The sequence below is a fragment of the Rhinoderma darwinii genome, chromosome 1 (assembly GCF_050947455.1).
Source record: "Rhinoderma darwinii isolate aRhiDar2 chromosome 1, aRhiDar2.hap1, whole genome shotgun sequence".
In the NCBI taxonomy this organism is placed as follows: domain Eukaryota; kingdom Metazoa; phylum Chordata; class Amphibia; order Anura; family Rhinodermatidae; genus Rhinoderma; species Rhinoderma darwinii.
Window position 1 is genome coordinate 77639123 of NC_134687.1, and position 21751 is coordinate 77660873.

At 42.9% G+C, this 21751-nt stretch overlaps 1 long non-coding RNA gene across 1 annotated transcript; it reads right to left on the reverse strand.

The window, feature by feature from the left end:
• Positions 1-19280: 19280 nt before the first annotated feature.
• On the reverse strand, positions 19281-20586 carry LOC142735932 (uncharacterized). Its single transcript, XR_012880551.1, has 2 exons — positions 20232-20586; positions 19281-20132 (listed from the first exon to the last, which is right to left on the reverse strand). It is a non-coding gene; the product is annotated as an uncharacterized LOC142735932 (long non-coding RNA).
• Between the last annotated feature and the right edge of the window lie 1165 nt (positions 20587-21751).

Below are 21751 nucleotides of genomic sequence, written 5' to 3' on the forward strand. Positions count from 1 at the left end.
GCCTTCAATCTATGGATGGTTTCAAGAGATCTGTTATGTACCACACATGAAGGATTTGATATCAGTGACCAGAGATGTTTCTCATATCACATGGCACTTGGTATAGCTGGCATATCTTCATTGAATCAGATGCCTACTGCAGGTGATCTTGAGCAGATGGAGATGACACTTTTCTGCTGACCTGTCCTACGGGCTGATGCCATTTATCCTACAAACTGCGTAAGCAGTGTGTATTTTTATTAAAGAAGAGTCATATTATATTCTAGAGGAGGGCACAAGCTTCATCCTGGCATTTGTTAGTTGATGTTCGCCGTCTATATTTACAGTTTAGTATATTCGCCATCACTGTTTTGGAATTCCATTGATGTTTAAGTTGTGTAGCTCTAGAAGGGTCATATAATGTTCTAGAGGAGGGCACAAGCTCCATCCTGGCATTTGCTGGTTAAAGTTCGCCATCTATGTCATCATCACAGTTTCGGAAATTCCATTGATGTTTAAGCTGTGTGGCTATGACTTGATATTCCTCCTGGGATGAGCAAAACTGTAAGCAACAGAAGAATGAATAAAACATTACTATATAGAAATTTTCTTTGTATTCTATTCTATACAAGACTCATACCAGACAACACATACATCTCACCTTTATATGCTCTTCTTTAGGGCCGGTTTATGGCCTCCTCACGCTGGCAGACGAGCCTTTTGTGGTTTATAAGTCTTGATGTGATTGTACCAGCGGAGAACGTGGAACAGTTCAGCAGGTGGAGCACCGGATAGTGACTCGAGCACTATTATATCAGCCTGGGTTGGGTTATGTCCTTTGATATAACTTTTATCGGCCAGGTACTTATTTAGAGCCTTCAGGCCAGTGGCTGATCTAACGTCTCCAAAATGTACTGTTGTTCCATTATAGAAGAAGGAAACGCAGCAAGAAATGACCTCACTGCAGGGTGTTATATCAGCGTTGTCCACAGCCTTAGATGTTATCTCCTCCTTGTTTTCTATAAAAACATGCATTAAAAGTTTTTAGGGAGAAGATGGAGAACATTTTATAGCTGCTAGGATACTTAAGGAGTCAGTGATTGTTAATAAGAGTCTAGATGTGTCGGTTCATGATGGGTGTAAGCACAGACTGATTGTAGAAGACCAGGAGAAAAATACTAAAAGATTAAAGGAGTTGTCTAGTCTAAAAAATCTATCTCCAAATACAGAATTCTAAGTTATTAGAGGGGAGTCTCCTGTTCAGGGTCCGCATCTATTAGTCAGATAGGAGAGCGGCTATAAAGAGTGCCTCTCCCTCTAGAGGACCCAGCATGCGCGTCCAATATAAACAGTCAGCTTACACGCAATCAATTGACTAATATGAGAAATGTGCAATGTTTTCTTTCCCCTCTGGGGACATTGAACACTTGCTGCCTGATCCCCCTTTTATACCACAGCTTATCACTGTGGGTCCCAGCATAGGGACAACCTGTGAGCAGCTTATTTTCATGGGGCTAATCTAACAAAAATGGATTGTCCAAAGCAAACAATCCCTTAAATATAAAAAGATCACGTTTTATAAAATATCATGGTACACATGACTACTGAGAGATAGGGAATGAGAACCATTTTTTTTTTTTTACACTATGTAGTAATATAGCTGAGATAATTCTGTGTGTCCCATGTTCAGCAGTTAATATGTACAGTTATATTTCTTACCTGGCTTGTGGACAACAACAGATTCTAGTTCAGTGTCCTCGTCATTCATGCCTTCTCTTTTCAAAGGAAAAATCCTCTGGATGATCTTACAATCTTTGCTATAATCCCAAGAAACAATGAAATTGGAATATTAATATCATACATTTGTTTTAATCTTCAGTAGTGCAATGGTCGCACTCGCTTCTTCAGTCAGCAAGGAATGCTGGGTGCACGTTCTGATCTCCACATCCCATATGCAGTTATAGAAAGTAGCATTCATATAAACAAGTCAGATATATATCAAATCATCTACAGTTAGTTTACATGATGCTTAACAGGATGTGATCTGAGCTGCCGGTGTGTACAGAGTGAGTGTTACCCAGAAAAGTGACAACCGCTGGTCTGAATATGATCTGAGTATTTCTCCTTCTCCATCAACCACTCATACTGTACTTATACCAGGACACTGATCACATCCATGTACACAATGTACAGCTCCAGTATCTCTCATTCTCATTGGGGTCAATTTATTAAATGTCTTTGCCAGTTTTCTGGTGTTAAAAAGCAGCAAGAATGGGCACACACTATATTTGAGCTTAAATGTGCAACTTTTCACTTCTCTCGTCACTTTTGAAGTAGTGGGAAAAGTGAGCGGGGTTAGGCAGCGGGTCACCATCGGTCCATCATATTTACTATAATTTGCACCGGAAATTGGTTTCAATTATAGAGTAAATCTACACCTGCTCATAGCACTCAGAGATTTCAATTTCTGTCTTTAGATCAGCCAAAGATGCACCAAATGTATTTAGAGGCATGCGCCTCTTAATAAATCTGCCGCGTTTTACTCCAACGCCCTTCTTTTTAAGACTGGCGTATAAAATATCAGTCTTAGTAAATCTTTCCCATTATGCCTGTAAATAATAATAGTTAGAGGCGTTGCTAGAATCTCAGTATAAATGGAGGAGCGCAGAGGGCACCACATAGCACATAGTGTTGTGTGCAAAATTGTTTTTTTTTTAATAACAACTCCACTAGAAATGTATTTTATTTAGGTTTACTGGTATAAACCCTATGACAGACTATTACTATTTAAAAAAATATATATATATGGTACGGGCCTCACAGATAACAAGATCCATGGGCCACTGTGTGCGGGAAGGGGGTAATCTTTATGTTGGAAAAGGATTAAGTGTCAACTTTAGGGTCCAAAATGAAGTGTAGGAGATGTATAAGACAGATCATGGGGGGCTGACCTTTACTCTGGGGGATGACCTTTACCCTGTATGGGGTCTAGATATTTCTCATGGCAGCCGTGCCTGGGCCTAGTGACATCACTAATGGTAATTATTGATTCTAGGTATTACAATGTAATATGATTGGTAGAAGTTCTCAGTAACTTACCATTGACTAATAATGCACTGGAGAATCAAGAAGAGAATCATGATGGCTATTCCATGCAAGATGATCATGAGGAGCCTGTCTTGAACTGTGAAAGAGAAAATAATTCTGATGTAAGAACATTTATTTCCATAGAGTCTTGTTATATAGATGCGACATAAGTGAGAATCATTGATTATATGTGTGAAGAGGTCTTCACTCCTCAGTGTCACCCATGAGAGGTCTATGGGGTAAGCTGGTGATGTTCTCAGTCATGCTCTGGGTGGAGATCTGGTATAAAGTTGTGGGCTTCACTGTAATAGCAAGTGATGGAGATTTTTTTTTGTGGGAGCAAAAAATGAAACTGGAAGAGAGTAATTGAAAAAAAAAGACTTATTTGTGATACATTAACACTTACCTCGGCTGTCTATTTGTTCTGCCAAGTTCTTAACCTTTTCTGCACCTAGGAAAGTAAATGGAATTTAATGAAGCACATATATTGTCCGGCCCTGAGTCCTTAATCCATAAATACGCCCTGCACCACATGTAGCAAAACTTTCCTATAGATGAATACTGACCAATCACAGTCCACGGTTAATTTTTCCGTACAGTTTATAAAAAAGAACCTAAATTTCTATTGGTTGCTATGGGTCCATTGTTGGACAGTTAGACAGTTATAGAGGCCGACTATTCCCATATTTATTTATTTTTTACATTTACAAGATAGCCCTGTTGAAAATCTTCACAGGCCTTTTTTCCAAGGTCAATAAGAGACATCCATTCTTTAATTTTAGCTACTAAGTAAATTCACCAAAGGTTTTGGAAATCCTTTGTTTCTACATTTTATGTAATGTGGGTGGAGGTACTCAATTCTCTTACAAATACTGATCAAAATACTGCTGTGTGGACGAGGTCTAAATCTGCACTGCCCTGATTTACATGACACACATATATGTCATTATATTATCCATTCTGATGTAAATGACAGGAACATGAAATTAAGGGGATGTTAAAATGGGAATTTTCCTTACCTTGTGCGGGGTTAATAAGCAATATCAGAAAAATCAGCATTTTTAAATAAGGGAAATCCATTCTCATTCGCAGTCAACAGAAAAAAAAAGATCTTCTGCCAACACTGAGATTTGAATGTCTGAAACAGTGCCCAACACCGAGTCTATTCCATGCAGGTAATTGTGACATCACCGTTGTTCCACACCATTGTGACAACATCAGACCTAATAATGATGACATCACAATACCTCCTATTGCAGCAGCTGTGTAGAGAAGTCAGTAAGTCCTCTGCAGATCATGATGAAACACTGCACTGCAGTAGGGGAGGGGGGATCTGTAAAGTTTGAGTACTGTATAGGAGGGGGCAGGGCTCCTGTGCATCTATGTACTTATGTAGATGGGGAGGTTCATCAAAACCCATAGAACTTAATCAGCATCCGGTTCCCATATCTCTAAGACCATTTGGAACAAATAAAAACTGTGCTCTCATTGGTTGTCATAGGTCGCTATCTTTCCTATTTTTCTGGTCGATGTATTCTGTATTTCCCAGGTCGCTGTCTGCCCTATTTTTCTGGTTGCTGTCTTTCCCAATTTTTGGGTTGCTTTCTGTGGTAGAGTATATGACTTTTAAAATTCCAGCATCGGGCACCCACAGATTCCATATATCCCAGTGTCCAGTGTAATCTTGATCTGCCCCTGGCAAAAACTGAATCTTAAACCTGGTGAATTCATTTCCCAATGCTTTCTAAAGTGTGACAAATCACTGAAATGCAGAGCTGGCAAAAAAATGTCTAAAGTCATCTCAGCTCTTAAAGGGCCAGAGCTTTTATCACTATATTAGAGAGGAAATTGTTTAATTGTCATAATTATATATATTTAAAATAAAAATAAAAAATGTTGGTCTCCTATTACTTCTTCAGATTTCTCAGGAAGTAATAGGTCTTCTATAAGGTGTTTGTAATGGAATCACTAGTTGAGCAATTCCCCAGAGTGCAAGTTATGGGATTGCTCTATAAGCTATTCGCCAAAGGTAGCTGGAGACTGTCTGAATAAAGTGAGCAGGTAATCTGCTACCTCAAGTCCCTCACTACTCTGATCAGCAGAGCCTAAGGCTACTCTATGGTCTTCACCAGAGCCCACCGCAAGGCAGGTTGGATTTGGCTGCATAGAACCCAGGTTGCATTAACAGAATACAGTGTTGGACAGGTGGTGCAATGCAGGCAATACCAGAATGGAAACACGTCACGAAGAGGGTAAACAGCAAACTGAGTACACAACTAGGAGAGACTGTAAGTACATATCAGAAAGCAGACGAGTACCAGGAGTTGCAGAGATCAAAACCAGCCAAGAGCAGAATGTCCAAATCAGTGAGCAAAAGGGTTCATCTAAAGACAAAGCCGAGGTCCAGTTCCAATAATCCAAATAGTCAGGTGATACAGGGAGTAGCCAGGTGCATGATCAAATACTTGCATACCTAAAGAAATTCACAAGCAACAATGAAAGAACTGACCAGACTTAAATACACCACCCTAGTATCTGATAGGAAGAAGACAGAGAAATGAGATTGTCTCTGCAAGTCACAACAGAGCCACCCAGAAGCTAGGCTAGTAGTCATGACAATCTTAAAGAGACATACGTTTCCTAACAGTGTTGTTTTTAGCTATTTACCTTATCAGAAATATCAGTATATTGTATGAATATACCACAAAAAAAATCAAGTATGGAATAGCGTAGTAGACTGCGTTATTTCATTCTGTAATATCCTGTGAAAAGACGTATGGCATCCGACACAGGTATTAGTTAAACTGATACATCATGGGTTTTTCATGACGTATCCGCTAAATGGATGTCATAGCAGCCTATGGGGGATGGATACAATTCACAGATGCCTACCGGTGGCACCTGTCACTCATAGGCTATTATAGCACCCATTTAGCTGATACATCATGAAAAAGCTTACAATATATACGTTAATCGGATCCCATATCTGTCTATGAGTGATAGATGCCACTGTTAGGCATCCGTCATGGCATCCGTTTAACATATGCATCAGGAGTTTTTCCTAGTATATACGTTAAAAGGAGGACAAATAACAGTGTTAACATGGCCTAAAAATATATAGTGGAGAATGACTCATAATGCAGTGCAAAAGTGAAGCTTTACTTTCATTCCACATTTTAAATTGTTATCATTAATAATTTTAACCTAAAGTATTTGTCAATTTAAAAAGTACTGATAACACAATAAACACTATGACTTTGTATTTTCATAGACCATCAAGTGTGAAGTGTTTGCTTGTTTCGATGTTGTTTTATTTTGAAATAGTCTTGGGATGGTAAATTTTGTTTAACTATTTGGCAACATATGAGTGGCAGGCAGTAGCCGCATTATGATGACCATATGCAGATCATGCAGATCGCAGGGGCACTATAATACACAACCGCGGCACCACTCTAACGGCTGGGATCAGGGAAACTCAGGTTATGGTTAACCATCTTCTCAGTTAGGCCCCTTGCGCATGACCATAAGAGTCGTCCGTAATTGCGGACCGTAACATAAAACCTATCAAATAAAAAATAAAAAATGATAACACCTTTCTTTTAAAGAGAGCCTTTCACCTCCCCATACATGTGCAGCTGAGTGCAGCATGTAATGGGGAGGGCTGCACAAACTCTGGGGCACTTTAAATTTTTTTCCTAGCCTCCGTCGTTATTTAGATATCGGTGCTGTAATATTTGGCGCCCGATATTTAAATAACCCCATGAACTGTCAATGGGGAGGTAATTGGCAAGGGGGCATGTAACATCGCTGTGACACTGTCCAATCAGCTACGGACAGCGTTACAGCAAGAGCTGGAGAGAGAGCGGGTGCACACGAGCGCGCAGCTCTGCCACCACAAAGGAACAGAAGAGGAGAAGAAGAGTGTGAATTCTTCTTCTTCTGTTTCATGGCATCGGAGCTGTGCGCGCACGCACGCTCTCACTCTTTAGCTCTCGGCAGACAAGGACAACAAGACTGATCTCTCGCGAGAGATCACATAGTCTTGTACTTGCCTGCCGAGAGCTGAAGAGTGAGAGCGTGTGCACGCGCATGTGATCTTCTCTCTCCAGCTGTTGCTGTTGACATTGTCCGTAGCGGATTGGACAGTGTCACAGCGATGTTACACGTCCCCTTGCCAATTACCGCCCCATTGGCAGTTCATGGGGTTATTTAAATATCGGGCGTCAAATATTACGGCACCGATATCTAAGTCAGGAAAGAGGGTAGGAAAAAAATGTAATGTGCCCCAGAGTTTGTGCAGCCCTGACCATTACATGCTGCACTCAAATGCACATCTATGGGCAGGTGAAAGGTTCTCTTTAAAGTGTAACAACTTTTTAAAAACATTTGACATGTCAGAAGTTTTGATCAGTGGGGTCCGAACAATGAGACCCCCCACTAGTCGCTAAAATGAAGCAGCAGAAGTGCTCGGGTGAACGGTGTGCCGCTTCAATTCTGTTTGGCATTCCTTGGAGCAGTGTACAGGCTCAATAGAAAGTCTATGAGTCCGTACACCGCTCAATCGGCTGGAAGTCGATCATAAATGAAGCGGCTCAGTGCTCGGTCCCCCACCGATGAAAACTTTGGACATGTCACTATGACATGATAAAAGTTTAGTTGCAGTTTAAAGGCTATGTACACCTTTAAAAATGTATTTTTAATATATATATATATATATATATATATATATATATATATATATCAATGCGGTTGGTGCAAGTTTTAATTACTTTTTATAGAAAATTATTGTTACTTTTTGAGGTATAGCTGTTTTGTATCCTGCATACAGAGCAGCTGTATATAGCGCTGAGACCTGAATCCATTAGGTCGCCTATTATCGGTAACAGCTCGATCCTACAGGACCTGCTGACACTGAATCAGTCAGTCCCGCTGACCTGATGGATACAGGATTCAGCGCTATTGTAATGTCGGGGTAGGGAAACAGACAAGTGAGCCCTAATCTACCCGCCACTCAGTCCCTGCCTACTTGCAACGACCCGCCCTAGGCGACGGGGTACAACTGGGCGATGGTCCCTACACTCAATAGGTGCACGACAGACAAACAGAAAAGGGTACAAAGAAGCCAGGGAAATGGGGAAGTTGCCCACGGGAACACCGTGAGCAATAAGCGAGGTGAACGAGCTGAGTCAAACCAGGAGATGAGCGAGGTACAAAAACGCAGAGCAGAAGAGTGGTCAGTAAAGCCAAGGTCAATCACAAGCAGAGGATCAGTAGTTCAAGAAGCTGCAGCAGGGCCAGGAAACCAACAAAGAAGAATCACAAGCAAAGGAGGAACAGGAAAGGCAGGTATAAATAGACAGAGGGCGGGAGCTAGCTCCGTCTGGCCAGGCTGTGATAGGCTCTCACACCCCTAAGCCTGCCATCCTGGGTGGTGAAAGATGGAGTCAGTCTCACAGACATAGAAGCAGGTGCAGACTGATTACCTATGGGCGTCGACACAGAAGTTGTGTCTGGCAGATCCTTTACAGTACCCCCCCTTTTATGAGGGGCCACCGGACCCTTTCTAGGTGGCCCTGGTTTATTGGGGAAACGAAGGTGGAACCTCCTGAGCAATACCCCAGCGTGAACATCCCGGGTGGGTACCCAAGTCCTCTCCTCAGGCCCGTATCCCCTCCAATGGACCAGGTACTGGAGGGAGCCTTGGACCATCCTGCTGTCCACAATCTTGGCCACCTCGAATTCTACCCCCTCAGGGGTGAGAACAGGGACCGGAGGTTTCCTCGAGGGAGCCAAGGATGGGGAGCAGCGTTTAAGGAGGGAGGCATGAAACACGTCATGTACTCGAAAAGACGGGGGCAACTCCAGTCGGAAGGAGACAGGGTTAAGGACTTCAATGACCTTGTATGGCCCTATAAACCGGGGAGCAAACTTCTTGGACGGGACTTTAAGGCGCAAATTTTTTGACGATAGCCAAACCAGATCCCCGACCACAAACAAGGGGTTAGCAGAACGTCTTCTATCTGCCTGAGTCCTTTGTATGCTCTGGGACGCCTCTAGGTTCTTCTGAACCTGGGTCCAGACTGTGCACAGTTCCCGATGAACGACATCTACCTCGGGATTGTTGGAACTACCAGGTGAAACGGAGGAGAACCGTGGATTAAACCCAAAATTACAGAAAAAGGGGGAGACCCCTGACGAGTTACTGACCCGGTTATTAAGGGAAAATTCGGCGAGGGGAATGAATGAGACCCAATCATATTGACAGTCAGAGATAAAACACCTTAAATATTCTTCTAGAGACTGATTAGTCCTCTCAGTTTGGCCATTAGTTTCAGGATGGAAGGCAGAGGAGAAGGACAGATCAATCTCCAACTTTTTACAGAAGGCTCTCCAAAACAATGAAACAAATTGTACCCCTCTGTCAGAAACAATATTGACAGGGACCCCATGGAGACGCAGGATGTGTTTTGACAAACAAGGTAGCTAACGTCTTAGCATTGGGTAGTTTCTTGAGGGGCACAAAGTGGTACATCTTACTGAAGCGGTCTACTACAACCCACACCACCGACTTGCCTTGAGATGGAGGCAAATCGGTGATGAAATCCATTGAGATATGGGTCCAAGGTCTCCGGGGAATGGGAAAAGAACATAGTAAGCCCGCTGGTCGGGACCTGGGAGTCTTGGACCTAGCACAAACTTCACAAGCGGCGACGTAGGCCTTAACGTCTTTGAGCAACCCAGGCCACCAATACTTTCTGGCAATGAGGTGCTTGGTACCCAGGATGCCTGGATGGCCAGATAGTGCAGAGTCATGATTTTCCCTGAGTACCCTTAGCCGGAATTGCAGGGGAACAAACCACTTGTTCTCAGGAAGGTTCCCGGGAGCTGAACCTTCATCAGCCGCAATTTCAGAGACTAAATCAGAATCAATAGAGGAAATGATTATACCTGGAGGAAAAACACAAGCAGGATATTCCTCCGAAGGAGGGCTGGCCATGAAGCTACGCGACAGTGCATCAGCCTTAATATTTTTAGACCCAGCCCTATAGGTGACCAAAAAGTTGAATCTGGTAAAACATAACGCCCATCGAGCTTGTCTCGGGTTTAGCCTCCGGGCAGATTCTAGGAAAACCAGATTCTTGTGGTCGGTAAGGACCGTTACCTGGTGCCTAGCCCCCTCCAGGAAGTGGCGCCACTCTGCAAATGCCCATTTAATGGCTAAGAGTTCGCGGTTGCCAATATCATAGTTACTCTCAGTGGGCGAAAACTTCCTGGAGAAGTAGGCACAGGGATGGAGATGGGTGAGGGACCTGGTACCCTGGGACAAGACAGCCCCCACTCCCACCTCGGACGCGTCAACCTCCACGATAAATGGCTCCATTTGGTTGGGCTGAACCAGCACTGGGGCCGAGATAAAGCGTTTCTTAAGGACCTCAAAAGCCTGGACAGCCTCAGGAGGCCAGTGGAGGAGATCAGCGCCTTTGCGAGTGAGATCCGTAAGAGGCTTAGCGATGACCGAGAAGTTAGCAATAAATCTCCTGTAATAATTAGCAAACCCCAGGAAGCACTGTAACGCCTTCAGGGAGGCAGGTTGGACCCATTCCGCCACAGCCTGGACCTTGGCGGGGTCCATGCGGAATTCATGAGGATTGAGGATTTGACCCAAAAACGGTATCTCCTGCACCCCAAACACACATTTTTCAGTCTTAGCAAACAGTTTGTTTTCCCGAAGGGCCTGGAGCACCTTCCTGACATGCTCAATGTGGGAGGACCAGTCCTTGGAAAACACAAGTATGTCATCAAGGTACACTACAAGAAATACTCCCAGGTAGTCTCTTAAAACCTCATTTATGAAATTCTGGAAGACCGCGGGAGCATTACACAACCCAAAGGGCATGACGAGATATTCGAAATGACCTTCGGGCGTGTTAAACGCAGTCTTCCACTCATCCCCCTCTTTGATCCGGATAAGGTTATAAGCCCCCCGTAGATCAAACTTAGAGAACCATTGGGCCCCCTGAACCTGATTGAAGAGATCAGGAATCAAAGGAAGGGGATACTGGTTCCTTACAGTGACCTTATTCAAGTTTCGGTAGTCAATGCATGGCCTAAGACCACCATCCTTCTTCCCTACGAAGAAGAAGCCAGCACCTACCGGAGAAGTAGAGGGGCGAATGTTACCCTTGGCCAGGCATTCCTGGATATACTCTCTCATGGCTTCACGTTTGGGACAAGAGAGATTAAATATCCTACCCTTAGGGAGCTTAGCTCCTGGTACCAAATCAATTGCGCAATCGTATTCTCTATGTGGTGGTAACACTTCGGAGGCCTCTTTAGAGAAAACATCAGCGAAGTCCTGAACAAACTCAGGTAGAGTGTTCACCTCCTCAGGAAGAGAAATAGAATTAAGAGGAAAACATGACGTCATGCATTCATTACCCCATTTGGTAAGATCCCCAGTATTCCAGTCAAAAGTGGGATTATGCAACTGCAACCAGGGAAGGCCTAAAACCATAGCAGACCTACCATCAAAAGAGACCTGAAAGGGAAGCAAGATTTTATTACGTTTCATATTTACGGGAAATACCTGTGCGCCCAAGTGACCTCCCCGATGGTCACTTAGGCGCGGAAGTTCTTCCGGCTGCTTATTCTTACGCCTAGGACAGTTGTTCACTTGATGCTTGTCATCCCCACAGTATAAGAAGAGACCATTCTTCCTGCGGAACTCTCTACGTTGTTGGGGGGACACGGAGGCCCCGAGTTGCATAGGTACCTCCGAGTCTTCCGTGGAAGAACGAAGCAACGGAACCTCGGGAGGCATCATGGGGGAGTCAGAGGAGAAAACACAAACACGTTCAAGTCGTCGTTCCCTGAGACGTTGGTCAAGTCGTACCACTAAAGCCATAACCTCATCTAGGGAGTCAGAATAGGGATAGCTAACTAGCAGGTCTTTCAGGGCGTTCGACAGACCCAATCTAAACTGGCACCTTAAGGCAGGGTCATTACACCGAGAAGCTACGCACCACTTCCTAAAGTCAGAACAATACTCCTCAACAGGTCTCTTACCCTGACGTAAGGTCACCAGCTGACTCTCGGCAAAGGCAGTCTTGTCAGTCTCGTCATAAATGAACCCGAGAGCAGAAAAGAGAAGCTCAACGGAGGAAATTCAGGGGCATCAGGAGCCAAGGAGAAGGCCCATTCTTGGGGCCCTTCCTGGAGCCGGGACATAATTATACCCACCCGCTGGCTCTCAGAACCTGAGGAGTGGGGCTTTAAACGAAAATAGAGCCTACAACTCTCCCGAAAGGAGAGAAAAGTTTTCCGGTCCCCTGAGAACCGGTCAGGCAACTTGAGGTGGGGTTCAAGAGGTTAAGTGAGTGTCACTACCCTGGTAGCATCAGGCTGGTTGACCCTCTGAGCCAGGGTCTGGACCTGTAGGGAGTGACCCTGCATTTGCTGAACCAGGGTCTCAAGGGGGTCCATAGTGGTGTGAGGGACCAGGGTAGAGTAGGTATATGGGCTTGTGATTATGTAATGACAGGGATAGGGAAAAAGACAAGTGAGCCCCAATCTACCCGCCACTCAGTCCCTGCCTACTTGCAACGACCCGCCCTAGGCGACGGGGTACAACTGGGCGACGGTCCCTACACTCAGTAAGTGCACGACAGACAACCAGACAAGGAAACACAGAACAAAGGGAAACGGGGCAGTTGCCCACGGCAACACCGTGAGCAACAAGAGAAGTAAATGAGCCGAGTCAAACCAGGAGAGTACGAGGTGCCAAACGCAGGGCAGGAGAGTAGTGAACAAGCCGAGTCAAACCAGGAGTGTACGAGGTACCAAACGCAGAGCAGAAGAGTAGTCAGTAAGCCAGGGTCATATGAAGCAGGGTCAAATAGTACAGAAGCTGCAGCAGAGCCAGGAAACCAGCAGAGAAGAATCACAAGCAAAGGAGGAACAGGAAAGGCAGGTATAAATAGACAGAGGGCGGGAGCTAGCTCCGTCTGGCCAGGCTGTGATAGGCTCTCACACTCCTAAGCCTGCCATCCTGAGTGGTGGAAGATGGAGTCAGTCTCACAGACATAGAAGCAGGTGCAGACTGATTACCTATGGGCGTGGATACAGAAGCTGTGCCTGGCAGATCCTTAACAGTTACTTTTTATTTCAATTTTTTTAGGGCAAAGTGACCAAAAAACAAAAAGTCTGGTATTGTTTTTTACAGTTGTTTTTACGCCGTTCCCTACGTGGAATAAATAACATAATATTTTTATAATTTAGGCCGTTTCGGTTGCGGCGATACGAAATATGTATGGTTTATTTTTATTTTTTCAATAATAAAGGACTTGATAAGGGAAAAAGAGCGATTGTGTTTTATTTTATTACTTGAAACTTTTATTATATTTTTTACAACTTTTTTTCCCACTTTTTTTACATTTTTTTTTTTACACTTTTCTTTAGTCCCACTAGGGGACTTGAAGGTCCAACTGTCAGATTTTTTTTTCTAATACAGTAACCCCTTAAGGCTCAGAGCCCATTTTTCAAGTCTGACATATTTCACTTCATGCTTAAACCTATCCAAGCGATTCTGAGAATGTTTTCTCATGACACATTGGGCTTCATGTTCGTTGTAAAATTTGGTCGATATATTCAGTGTTTATTGGTGAAAAATTGTAAAATTTAGAGAAAATTTTGAAAAAATAGCATTTTTCAGAATTTAAATGCATCTGCTTATAAAACAGACGGTTATACCACCCAAAATAGTTACTAGTTCACATTTCCCATATCTCTACTTTAGATTGGCATTGTTTTTTCAACATTCTTTTATTTTTCGTGGACGTTACAAGGCTTAGAACATAAAAAGCTATTTCTCATATTTTTAAGAAAATTTCTAAAGCCTTTTTTTTAAGGTACCTGTTCAGTTCTGAAGTGGCTTTGAGGGGCCTATGTATTAGAAACCCTGATAAAACACCCCATTTTAAAACTAGACCCCTCAAAGTATTCAAAACAGCATTTAGAAAGTTTTTTAACCCTTCAGGCATTTCATAGAAATTAAAGCAAAGTGGAGGTGAAATTTGCAAATTTCATTTTTCTTGATGAATTTCAATTTTATTAAATTTTTTTTTCTGTAACACAGAAGGTTTAACCAGAGAAGTACTACTAAATATGTATTGTCCAGATTCTGCAGTTTTTAGAAATGTCCCACATGTGGCTCTAGTGCGCTCGTGGACTAAAACACAAGCCCTAGAAGCAAAGAAGCACCTAGTGCATTTTGAAGCCTCTTTTTTATTACAATATATTTTAGGCAGCATGCCAGGTTTGAGGTGCCAAAACAGTAGGAATCCCCCAATAGTGACCCCATTTTGGAAACTACACCCCTCAAGGAATTAATTTATGGTTGTTGTTATCATTTTGACTACACAGGTTTTTTTACAGCACCAATTTGAATTGGGCTGTGAAATTAAAAAAATGTCATTTTTTCTAATAAGATGTCATTTGTGATTAAAATTTCTTATTTTAACAGGGAACAAAATACCCCATTTTGTTGCCCAATTTCTCCTGAGTACAGCAATACCCCATGTGTGGCTATAAACTTGCGTTTGGGCCCATGGGAGGCCTCAGAAGGGAAGGAGCGCTGCGTGTTCTTTGCTGGATAGGTTTTCGGGTGCCATTTCGCCTTTGCAGTGCCCCAGAGGTATCAAAGCAATGGAAACCCACAAGAAGTGACCCCATTCTGGAAACTACACCGCTCAAGGAATTCATTTATGGGTAACGTGACCATTTAGACTCCATAGTTTCTTCCCAGAACTTATTTGAATTGGGCTAGGAATTAAAACAAAATTACATTTTTCCAATAATACGTAGTTTTGGCTGAAAATGTCTTATTTTCACAAAAAATAAATTACCCCATTCTCTTGCCCAATTTGTCCTGAGTGCGGCAATACCCCATTTGTGGTGATAAACTGCCATTTGGGACAATGGGAGGGCTCAGAAGGAAAGGACCACCATTTGGCCTATTGGGGATTTTCTAGTGCGAAGTCATGTATGCAGAAGCGCCTGAGGTACCAGTACAGTTGAACCCCCCAAGAAGTGACCCGGTTTTAAGAACTACACCCTTAAGGCATTCTTCTAGAAGTGTAGTGAGCATTTTGACGGGAGCCATACACCCCATAAACTGTCATGTGGGTTCTCACGGGTATGGCAATACCCTCAATATGGCTGTTATCAGCTGCCTGGGCACACAGCAGGGCCCAGAGGGGAAAGACGAGGGGGGATAAGCTGTGTGGAGTGCATCAGGGTAAGTAAAACTGGGGTAGATTCAAAATCTAGGGATGTATGATACATTTTAAAACACTCTTTCATACAGAGCCTTAGTTTTTCAGTACACATGTCATATTGATATATTGTGTCCTCCCTTATCCCCCTCTTATAGCAGACTTTGCACCTCTTTTGACTTTTTCCCTACTTGCCAGTTTGGGGAACTTCTCCTGGAAAGTGTTGCCCTGTTATGATGCGTGTGGCCTCGCTTCCAGAAGTACAGGGTGCCCCCCCTTCTTGGTCCCTAAAAATTTGTTTCTTGATAACCACCTCTTGAAATTCCAGGAAAGTTCCCGTCTGGCCTGTACATCGACGTAGCACGTACACATTGCACAATGCCATCTGTATGATGTACACGGCCAGTTTCTTATACCACACCGCATGGCGCTGTAGGGCTTCAGGACTTGATCTGACAAGTCCACCCCTCCCATGTACCTATTGTAGTCCAGGATGCAGTCTGGTTTTGGGGTCTCTGTACTGGTACCTCGTACAGGTACATGGGTACTGGTGTGGCCATGTATTGTTGTCAATAAAAGGACATCTCTCTTGTCCTTGTACTTGACACACAATATGTTGCTGATAGATTGTGCCCTGCTCTCACCCCTTCTTGTTTGCCCAAGCAGAGTCTTAGGGAGGTCTCTCAGATTTCTTCTAGCAGTGCCGCATGCCGCAGCACTTCTGGAAGAGTGGGACGCTGGTATAAAAATTATCTAGGTAGAAGTGGTAACCCTGGTCCAGCAGTGGGTGCACCAAATCCCACACAATTTTTGCATTAACTCCCAGTAAGGGGGGGGGGCATTCTGGGGGCTGAATACTTGTGTCCTTCCCTTCGTATATCCTAAATTTGTAGGTATAGCCTGATGCACTCTCGCACAGCTTATACAGCTTCACGCCATACCTTGCCCTCTTACCCGGCAGGTACTGGCGGAATTGAAGCCTCCCTTTAAAATGTACCAAGGTCTCATCAATAGAAATACAATTCTCGGGGGTGTATGCTTGGGAAAACCGGGCACTGAACCGGTCTAATAGGGGTCTCCATTTATACAAACGGTCAAAACTGGGGTCATCTCGGGGTGTCAGTACAATGTAAGAAACAAAGTATTGCCTAATTTAGTTATTTTTTTAGGTTCCAGTTCAGTTCTGAAGTTGCTTTGAGGGGCCTATATATTTGAAACCCCTATCAAACACCCCATTTTAGAAACTAGACCCCTCAAAGTATTCACAACAGCGTTTAGAAAGTTTATGAACCCTTTAGGTGTTTTTCGGGAATTTAGAGCAAAGTAGAGGTGAAATGTACTTCTTTTTTTTTTGTCAAATCCTTTTTATACCGTTTTTTTTTTTATAACACAAAAGGTTTTACCAGAGAAACGCAATTTAATACTTATTGCCCAGGTTCTGCAGTTTTGAGAAATATCCCACATGTGGCCCTAGTGCGGTAATGGACTGAAGCACCGGCCTCCGAAGCAAAGGAGCACCTAGTGGATTTTGAGCCCTCCTTTTTATTAGGCACCATGTCCGGTTTGAAGAGGTCTTGTGGTGCCAAAACAGTGGAAACCCCCAAGAGTGACCCTATTTTGGAAACTAGACCCCTTGAGGAATTCATTGTAGTTTTCATGCGGCGCATGCAGCTTTTTGATCAACTTTTATTCTATTTTTAAGTGGCGTGGTAACTAAAAAACAGCAATTCTACCATTGGTTTTTTATTCTATTTTTTTTACAGCGTTCACTATGCGCTATAAATGACATATTCACTTTATTCTGCGGGGCGATACGATTATGGCGATACCAGATGTTTATAGGTTTTTTTATGTCTTATGTCGTTTGCACAATAAAATACTTTTTGTAAAAAATCATTCACTTTTTGTGTTACCTTATTCTAAGAGCCATAACTTTTTTATTTTTCAATCAATAAAGCCGTGCGAGGACTTATTTTTTGTGTAACGAACTGTAGTTTCCATCAGCACCATTTTCAGGTACATGCGACTTTTTGATCTCTTTTTATTCCATTTTTTGGGAGGTGAAGTGACCAAACAATTGTGATTCTGGTACGGTTTATTATTATTTTCTTTTACGGCATTCACCGCGCAGGATAAATAACAAAATAATTTTGTAGTTCAGGCCGTTACGGACGCGGCGATACCAATTATGTATAGTTTATTTGTTTGTTTATATATTTTTATTAATAATAAAGGACGGATAAGGGAAAAAGGGTGATTTTAACTTTTATTACTTTTAAACTTTTATTTTCTTATTTTTACACATCTTTTTTTAACTTTTTTTTTTTACTTTATTACTTTGTCCCACTTGGGGACTTGAGGGCAGGAGGCCCTGATCGCTATTCTAATACACTGCACTACATGCGTAGTGCAGTGTATTAGAGCTGTCAGCTACTCACTGACAGCAAGCATGAATGAATACACATCACGTCCTGGCTGGAGGTAATGCATATTCATTGTCATTGCACATGAGTAGCGTTATAGTGTGTTTATGTGACTGCAAATAGTGATAGATATATCGCTATCTGAAGTGTAAATGAATGGAGAGAAGTGTATGACGCTCATTGGTCAGCGTCATACACTCCTCTGTACAACGCCCACTTGGTCATATAGTAAAACACGCCCAGTTGTCCATTGAGAAACTCCTTAGCATAAAAGCTAATATAGGTCAAAACTCAGTCAAAAATGTTTGTTTTTCTAAATAAAAAACACTGCTGTAATCTACATTACAGCGCCGATCATAATACGTACAATATTAGCGACTTATAATGTGGTGACAGAGCCTCTTTAAACTATCTATGTAGTGCAATGTCTTAGATCTGTCAGTCATTCACTGACCGCAAGCCGATTCGGCTTACGTAATGGCAGACAGGAGGCCATTATTAGGTGTCCTGTTGCCATAGCAGTCGGCAGCCGTGTGATTGCAGGGCATAGCTGCCGATCTGCTAACAACCACAAAGATGCAGCGATCGCATCAGATCGCTGCACCTAAGGGGTTAAAGGCAGGGATTGGAGCTAGCTCTGGTTCCTGCCATTACCGCTGATGATGCCGACTCAGCTCCTGAGCCGGCGCCATCTTGCCGGCGGCTGCGGAAGCCTTACAGGCCCCGCCTCCGGGCGGGGGCTGGAAGTTTTCCGTACTAGGCAGACCGGGAGGCTACTATTAGGCCTCCGGTTGCCATTGCAGCCACCGACACCCTGGCGATTTCATTGCTGGGGTGTTTATGAGATGTAAACACCGTAAATGCAGCGATCACTTTTGACCGCTGCATTTAAGGGGTTAATGGCGGGGATCGAAGCTAACTTCTGTCTCCACCATTACAGCAGAGTGTCAGCTGTAAGATACAGCTGACATCCGGGGATGATGGCACCGACTCGGCTTCTGAGACGGCGCCATGCATTTGTCGTAAGTATACAACATTTTGCGGGAAGCACTGGCTTTCCATGACGTATACTTACGACAAATGTCGGGAAGGGGTTAAGGCCTGATCCTCTGATCCCCTGTACAATATGCTGCACTACATATGTAGTATTGTGTATTGTAACTATCATTTTTCAGCTGACAGTTAGCCTATTAGGACCTAATAGGCTTCCGTACTTGGCCGACCAGGAAGCCATTGCTAGGCCATTTCTAGGCTTCCTGGTTGACACCCGCTGCAGATGGCGTGGGGACAGCTGCTGTGCCCGCATCATCTTCAAGACGTGACTGTATGCCCATTTGTGGTAAGTGAGCCTTAATACGGATGTATAGTCACGCCCAATAGCGGTAAGGGGTTAATGCTATGTTTTTTTTTCTGTACTCAACAAACTATTAGAGCACAAATCAAACATGACAGGAGTGTTAAACATAGTATCAGTTGTTCATTCCTTTCATCGCTGATATAACAATTCACACACAAAATCTTTGATTTACATCTTCTTTTATTTAGGTATATATGATAAGTAAATAATCATCATTAATGACAAAATCCTCTCCAGATGGTATCAGGTGGCCTTCTCTCTCCATGCAGTCTATCCTGATGGTCCTGAGAGGTGTTTGAGATGTGGAGAGTTACAATGATGTATATTGGTGGGAATGCCCCCTATCTCTCAGTTGGTATGTGGTAGAGGATATTATCTAGAAGACTGGGGTGGCTTTGCCTCCTTTATATATGTTCTGCAGGTTGTTGACTGCTGCACATACAGTTGTCCCCAGACTCTGGAAGTCTAATTCACCGCCTTCAATCTTTGGATGGTTTCAAGAGATCTGTTATGTACCACACATGAAGGATTTGATATCAGTGACCAGAGATGTTTCTCATATCACATGGCACTTGGTATAGCTGGCATATCTTCATTGAATCAGATGCCTACTGCAGGTGATCTTGAGCAGATGGAGATGACACTTTTCTGCTGACCTGTCCTACGGGCTGATGCCATTTATCCTCCAAACTGCGTAAGCAGTGTGTATTTTTTTAAGAAGAGTCATATAATGTTCTAGAGGAGGGCACAAGCTTCATCCTGGCATTTGTTAGTTGATGTTCACCGTCTATATTTACAGATTAGTATATTCGCCATCACTGTTTTGGAATTCCATTGATGTTTAAGTTGTGTAGCTCTAGAAGGGTCATATAATGTTCTAGAGGAGGGCACAAGCACCATCCTGGCATTTGCTGGTTAAAGTTCGCCATCTATGTCATCATCACAGTTTCGGAAATTCCATTGATGTTTAAGCTGTGTGGCTATGACTTGATATTCCTCCTGGGATGAGCAAAACTGTAAGCAACAGAAGAATGAATAAAACATTACTATATAGAAATTTTCTTTGTATTCTATTCTATACAAGACTCATACCAGACAACACATACATCTCACCTTTATATGCTCTTCTTTAGGGCCGGTTTATGGCCTCCTCACGCTGGCAGACGAGCCTTTTGTGGTTTATAAGTCTTGATGTGATTGTACCAGCGGAGAACGTGGAACAGTTCAGCAGGTGGAGCACCGAATAGTGACTCGAGCACTATTATATCAGCCTGGGTTGGGTTATGTCCTTTGATGTAACTTTTATCGGCCAGGTACTTATTTAGAGCCTTCAGGCCAGTGGCTGATCTAACGTCTCCAAAATGTACTGTTGTTCCATTATAGAAGAAGGAAACGCAGCAAGAAATGACCTCACTGCAGGGTGTTATATCAGCGTTGTCCACAGCCTTAGATGTTATTTCCTCCTTGTTTTCTATAAAAACATGCATTAAAAGTTTTTAGGGAGAAGATGGAGAACATTTTATAGCTGCTAGGATACTTAAGGAGTCAGTGATTGTTAATAAGAGTCTAGATGTGACGGTTCATGATGGGTGTAAGCACAGACTGATTGTAGAAAACCAGGAGAAAAATACTAAAAGATTAAAGGAGTTGTCTAGTTTAAAAAATCTATTTCCAAATACAGAATTCTAAGTTATTAGAGGGGAGTCTCCTGTTCAGGGTCCTCATCTATTAGTCAGATAGGAGAGCGGCTATAAAGAGTGCCTCTCCCTCTAGAGGACCCAGCATGCGCGTCCAATATAAATAGACAGCTTCCACGCAATCAATTGACTAATATGAGAAATGTGCAATGTTTTCTTTCCCCTCTGGGGACATTGAACACTTGCTGCCTGATCCCCCTTTTATACTACAGCTTATCACTGTGGGTCCCAGCATTGGGACAACATGTGAGCAGCTTATTTTCATGGGGCTAATCTGACAAAAATGGATTGTCCAAAGCAAACAATCCCTTAAATATAAAAAGATCACATTTTATAAAATTTCATGGTACACATGACTACTGAGAGACAGGGAATGAGAACCATGTTTTTTTTTTTTACACTATGTAGTAATATAGCTGAGATAATTCTGTGTGTCCCATGTTCAGCAGTTAATATGTACAGTTATATTTCTTACCTGGCTTGTGGACAACAACAGATTCTAGTTCAGTGTCCTCGTCATTCATGCCTTCTCTTTTCAAAGGAAAAATCCTCTGGATGATCTTACAATCTTTGCTATAATCCCAAGAAACAATGAAATTGGAATATTAATATCATACATTTGTTTTAATCTTCAGTAGTGCAATGGTCGCACTCGCTTCTTCAGTCAGCAAGGAATGCTGGGTGCACGTTCTGATCTCCACATCCCATATGCAGTTATAGAAAGTAGCATTCATATAAACAAGTCAGATATATATCAAATCATCTACAGTTAGTTTACATGATGCTTAACAGGATGTGATCTGAGCTGCCGGTGTGTACAGAGTGAGTGTTACCCAGAAAAGTGACAACCGCTGGTCTGAATATGATCTGAGTATTTCTCCTTCTCCATCAACCACTCATACTGTACTTATACCAGGACACTGATCACATCCATGT